Source organism: Gopherus evgoodei, chromosome 3 (assembly GCF_007399415.2).
Source record: "Gopherus evgoodei ecotype Sinaloan lineage chromosome 3, rGopEvg1_v1.p, whole genome shotgun sequence".
Taxonomy (NCBI): domain Eukaryota; kingdom Metazoa; phylum Chordata; order Testudines; family Testudinidae; genus Gopherus; species Gopherus evgoodei.
This window is the reverse complement of record NC_044324.1, coordinates 49,459,524-49,465,523: the sequence shown is the minus strand read 5'-3', so window position 1 is coordinate 49,465,523 and position 6,000 is coordinate 49,459,524.

Sequence of the window (6,000 nt, the reverse complement as noted above, 5' to 3'; positions counted from 1 at the left end):
GCATGCTGTGCCCAAGGTGAATTTTACTGTTTTGATTTCTTTGTCCCTTTGTCTAATTCCTGCTCTTTTATCTGTATAAATAAGACTGTTTGGGCCTTGCATGGCCACTCACATATTCTGAATGTTATTGGTGGAGCACTGCGCTAATAAACAGAGTGGTCTGACGAATTGTGAGTCCTGATTCTAACTTTGACATGATGGAGAATCCAACACATACCCAGTAAATTGCCATTGGAGGCAATTGGCCCTAATTTATCTAGCTTTGCTTCCAGCCTATGTCTGCTATATTAAAAAAAACCCTCTATCAGAAAAATTATTTTCTAGCAGGTATTTGTAGACTGTGATCAAATTGCCTATTAACCTTCTCTTTGATAGCTAATAGGTAAGAGTGTCCTAAGTCTTGCACTGTTAGGTAGGTTTTCAAGAAACTAAATCGTTCCTGTAGCTTTTTTCTGAACCCTTTCCATTTTTGTCTATATCTTCATTTAAATGTGGCCACCAGAACTGGACACAGCATTCCAGTAATGCTCACACCAATACTGTTATTCCTCCTGCCTACTACTCCTCAATATTCTCTTTTATAGATCTGTAACCCTTCTGCCAGGTGTTGTCAGCAGCAAGAAGGGCTGGGTTCAAATATTTAGAGGCTCCTTTTTAAAATTTAACAAATGCCACCAGGTGGCGCTACTTCCCAGAAACCTCAGAAAAGCTAAATACCTCCTCTGGGCTCTCTTAACAGGAAATACTTCCAGACTCACAAGTACAGAGTCTGTGTGAAAAAAGGAAAAGTGTATAAAGGGGACACAAAATCAACTGGGGGGCAGAGGGAGGAAGAACAGAATTCTCTCCACACATGCATCCACACATCCACACACTCTCTCTCTCCCTAAAATACCCACCACCACTGTATCTTTGGCAGTAGTAACTAATTTTATTTATGTTAAAGAAGGCACCATCAAAGAAATGCACCTGGCACTTGGATATGATGGTCGTTAGGAAGATTACTATTTGCTTAATTAGTAGGCAGTGGTAGATGGCTTATTTAAAAAAAGTCTTTAAACTGATAGCCAACAGCTAATTCCAAGATCTACTCACCTGAAAAGATTGTTCCACTGCTATGTAGGCTTATTTGACCTTCATGGATAATGACTCATAAAAAAAAAAAGCAAACATTTTTCACAACAATATCTGTTCTTCATATGCAACAAAACTGTTTTCCCTATGTAGATAGATAGCCCATGCTTTGTGGAATGCAGAGGCCAACAGAGGAGATGAATCAGAAAGAAACGGGAGAGGAAAACAACCAGCCCTGGCGCAAGGTTTATTCTGAGAAACCTTTATTTTAGAAGATTTTTCTAAATGGGAGAATACACGTTAAGGCTTCCGAGGCCCACTCTCACCTATGGTTTACAAAGTTTGCTTGTGTGGGTCTTTATTACCTTGCAGGCATTCTAAAGAGGATTAAGTACCAGAAAAATATTTTTCAGCAATGTACATCACATCCATGGTTTTAAATACAGTTGCTGGTTCTTTTTAAAACACACATCCTCTTTATTCTAGGTTGCATGTTCCTAGGTAAAGAGACTACCTTTGTTGTGTGTCCTATATAGATCCTTGCAAAGTTTGGGTACTCAGAATCATTCCTCTGGTTTAATAAGGGGAATTTTCATACCTGTTCCTGGAGTTCTCTGAAGTTAAGTTTCCTGTCAGATTCAGACTCTGAGTCTTGAGTAATGCAGCAGCTCCAGAATTTGACTCAGTTGGTTTTCTCCTCTTGGAGCCTCTAGATCTTAAGTGCCAAAGAGTCAACATGCCAGCATTCTGGAGTCATATGGGCAGATCCTTAACTGATGTAAATTGAAATAGCTCCTTTGAAGCTCCCGGAGCAATGATTTCACACCAGCTGAAGATCTGCCCCCCTATATTCAATAAACAGAACATAGATGGCAGTGACAAATCTTCTCTAATCGGGAAGTGTCTTATAATAATCAAATGTCTTTAAGGCACAAAACACTTTGGAATCAGAGAGCTTACATTATAAAAAAAAAATCAAGCCAATATATGTAACCCTTCTGCTAGGTGGAGCCAGCAGCAACAAGGATCGGGTTCCTTTTCAACAATACAACACAAAATCGGCTCAAGCTCCCCCACCCAGTGACCTGGGACACACTACCTCCTGAGTGCCTCTAAGAGTCAATATTTCCTCTCTCACAAGCACAGAGTTGGAGTGTAGCAAAAACTTTTAATAAAAGGAAGGAATTAACTCAGAATATGGGAAAACACTGCAACTAGGGTTCATAAACACAAATCATGAGCAAAAGACCCACCCCCAAGTAAGTTTTCCTCTCAGAGTCTTAAGTCTAGCAACCAAAAGTCTCTTTAACGTGCCCATCCCTTCTCTGTACCCCACTCACAGTTGCTGTCCTTGGCCAGTGCAGCTCCAGAGTTATAGATTCATAGATTTAAGGTTAGAAGAGACCATTATGATCATCTAGTCTGACCTCCTGCACAACGCAGGTCACAGAATCTCACCCACCCACTCCTGTAACAAACCCCTAACCTATACCTGAGTTACTGAAGTCCTCAAATTGGGGTTTGAAGACCTCAAGCTGCAAAGAATCCTCCAGTAAGTGACTCATGCCCCATGCTGCAGAGGAAAGTGAAAAACTTCCAGGGCCTCTGCCAGTCTTCCCTGGAGGAAAATTCTTTCCTAACCCCAAATATGGCAATCAGTTAAACCCTGAGCATGTGGGCAAGACTCGCTAGCCAGCACCCAGGAAAGAATTCTCTGCAGTAACTCAGATCCCACCCCATCTAACATCCCATCACAGTCCATTGGGCCTATTTACCTGCTAATAATCAAAGATCAATTAATTGCCATATTTAGGCTATCCCATCATACCATTCTCTCCATAAACTTATCAAGCTTAGTCTTGAAGCCAGATATGTCTTTTGCCCCCATTACTCCCCTTGGAAGGCTGTTCCAGAACTTCACGCCTCTAATGGTTAGAAATCTTCATCTAATTTCAAGTCTAGACTTCCTAGTGTCCAGTTTATATCCATTTTTTCTTGTGTCCACTTTGGTACTAAGCTTAAATAATTCCTCTCCCTCCCGGATATTTATCCCTCTGATATATTTATAAAGAGCAATCATATCTCCCCTCAGCCTTCTTTTGGTTAGGCTAAACATGCCAAGCTCTTTTAGTCTCCTTTCATAAGACAGGTTTTCCATTCCTCCGATCATCCTAGTAGCCTTTCTCTGTACCTGTTCCTGTTTGAATTCATTCTTCTTAAACATGGGAGACCAGAACTGCACACAGTATTCCAGATTAGGTCTCACCAGTGCCTTGTATAACAGTACTAACACCTCCTTACTTTACTGGAAATACCTCACCTAATGCATCCTAAAACCTCATTAGCTTTTTTAACAGCCATATCACATTGGTGGCTCATAGTTATCCTGTGATCAACCAATACTCTGAGGTCCGTCTCCTCCTCTGTTACTTCCAATTGATGTGTCCACAATTTATAACCAAAATTCTTGTTATTAATCCCTAAATGCATGACCTTGCACTTTTCACTATTAAATTTCATCCTATTACTATTACTCCAGTTTACAAGGTCATCCAGATCTTGAGTTCAGAGATTCATCCGCAGAGCTCACCTCCCACTCTGTGTGGAAGGCACGGAGGGGAGGGGAGGTAAGGAGACAGCTTACACACTGCATTGCTTGGGCACTCACACATTGCCCCAACAACTGACTGCCACACCTCTGTGGGGCTCTGCTCTGGCCCTCTCCACTAGCTGCCCTGCTGGCTGCTTGCGATGCCTCTCCACCAGCCCTCCTGCTGGCCACTTGTCGTGCCTTTCCGCCAGCTACCCGGCTGGCCAGTCACCAAGATGTCTTCAGGGCCTCCACACACACTTAACACAGCTCTCAGTGATTTCAGCTGTTAGTGGGGGAGCCTCACTGCTAGTGCACACTGGACAGTCTCTTGCAATAGAGACACTGTCCCAAAGTAGGTCTAATACTTAGACCTAGGTATCAGTGATGTCAGCTCTGCAGTATGTAACATGACTCTCAATTGAGTCTAAATTAGCTTTTTTATTATAGCATGGAGAGAAGGAGGGTTAAACAGTGCCTAGGACCCTTAAACACAACCCACTCTACCAAGTACCTGCCCCCACCCTTTCTCAACTCATTGGGCTTTGAAACCCATGTCCCCTGCCTAGTGAATGCCGTTCAGTTGAGGGTGATTCTCTCCATTAGGTTATGCCAGGTACAGTTCTGCCGCCCTCAGTTCACACGACAAGGATAACAACCCTTTATTACTCTCACCCCAATTACAAGGAGACTGGGGATACAACACCAGCCACAAGTGATCATTTGGGCAAGCAATCCCATCATGCTGAGCACCTAGGCAGGATGGGTGTATCCATGGAAACGAGACCAGCTTCTGAAGTCTTTTTACACAGCTCACCACTAGATGTCAGGGGAGAGATCATTCAGACTCTGCTTACATATACAAATATGTGGACTATCCAAGCACATCTCAATACATTCCTGAAACTTGTTAACGGTTATCTACAAACTAATATTTGGCCATATAAGTTAATATTTAAATATCTCCTGAGTAAGATTGCATCATATCCTCTCTTCAGCCCACAAACTTTGAGAACGATACACCAAGTACATCTGAAATCATAATAAAAGTGCACTGGCCCCTTGGTGACTTCTAGTTTTATTGTTTTGCCACCAGTTCTGTGGAAGGTCAAATGGTGACAAAAATATTGGTTTGCTTCCTAATGGATTCCTCTAATTATGACATTTATGGCTAGATCCACAAAAGGACTTAGAAGTCTAACTGCCACTGAGGTCCTTAAAAACCCCGTTCAGCTGCTACTTAATACTTCCTGATACTAAAGCATGACAACTAACACAGAACGGATACAAAACTCTTTCGCTTAAAAAAAAAATTCAATCAGCTGTTAAAGGTCCCCTAAAATCAGTTAGAGTTGTCTTATCCCCATGCTCTATTTTTTCCCACGCTAAACTTTTAAAAGATTAGGATAGTTTATTTTTTTTAATTTTTACATCATTTAAAACAGTATGTTTAGCAGAAAGATATGGAGAAGCTAGCAGTTTTAGATTTTAAAAATGGTCAGGAAAAGGAAAGAGGTAGAGTGTGGGGGACATGTTCCTTCAGGTAACAGTGTCAGATGCTACAACGTTATCTCTGTCCTTCATGCAGTTCAAAGCTATACTTTTCTTTTAAAATTTTATATTGTCTTGTAAAACATCTCTGTAAATGATGTGGGTTTTTTACTGCATCTCGCAATCTAAAAGTTTCTTCCCAATTTACAAACACTGATTAAGAAGCCTACATCCAGCTACACCTACACTATGGACCTTACAGCAGTACCGCTGCAGCTGTGCCACTGTAAGGTCTCCTGTGTAGCCGCTCTATGCTGGTGGAAGAGAGCTCTCCTGCCACCATAATTAAACTATGCTCAACGAGTGGTTAGTAGCTATGTCAGTGGGAGATGCTCTCCTGCCGACATAGCGCTGTACAAATTAGAGTTTTTCACACCCAACCAACAAAAGTACTAGTGTAGGCATAGCCTATGTTAGTAAACTGCCTTTAGAAAGTTGTTATTCGGTTGGGGGTTTTTTGCACGCTGAGCAATTTATTTAGGCAAAACTTTAAGAATAAATTAATGCTTTTGTCATAAACATACAGCTAAGGGTAGCAAAAAATCCCTCCTTACCTGTAAAGGATTAAGAAGCTCAAATAACCTGGTTGGCACCTGACCAAAAGGACCAATAAGGGGAGAAGATACTTGCAAATCTGTGGGGGAAGGTTTTTTGGTTTTGTGTTCCTTTGTTCTCTTGGAGAAAGCAAGGAACCAGGGCAGGGAAAATACATCTCCCTAAGTCATATCTGAACTAAGCATCTAATATTGCAGAAATAGTAAGTAATAGTAAGGAAATGCATTATA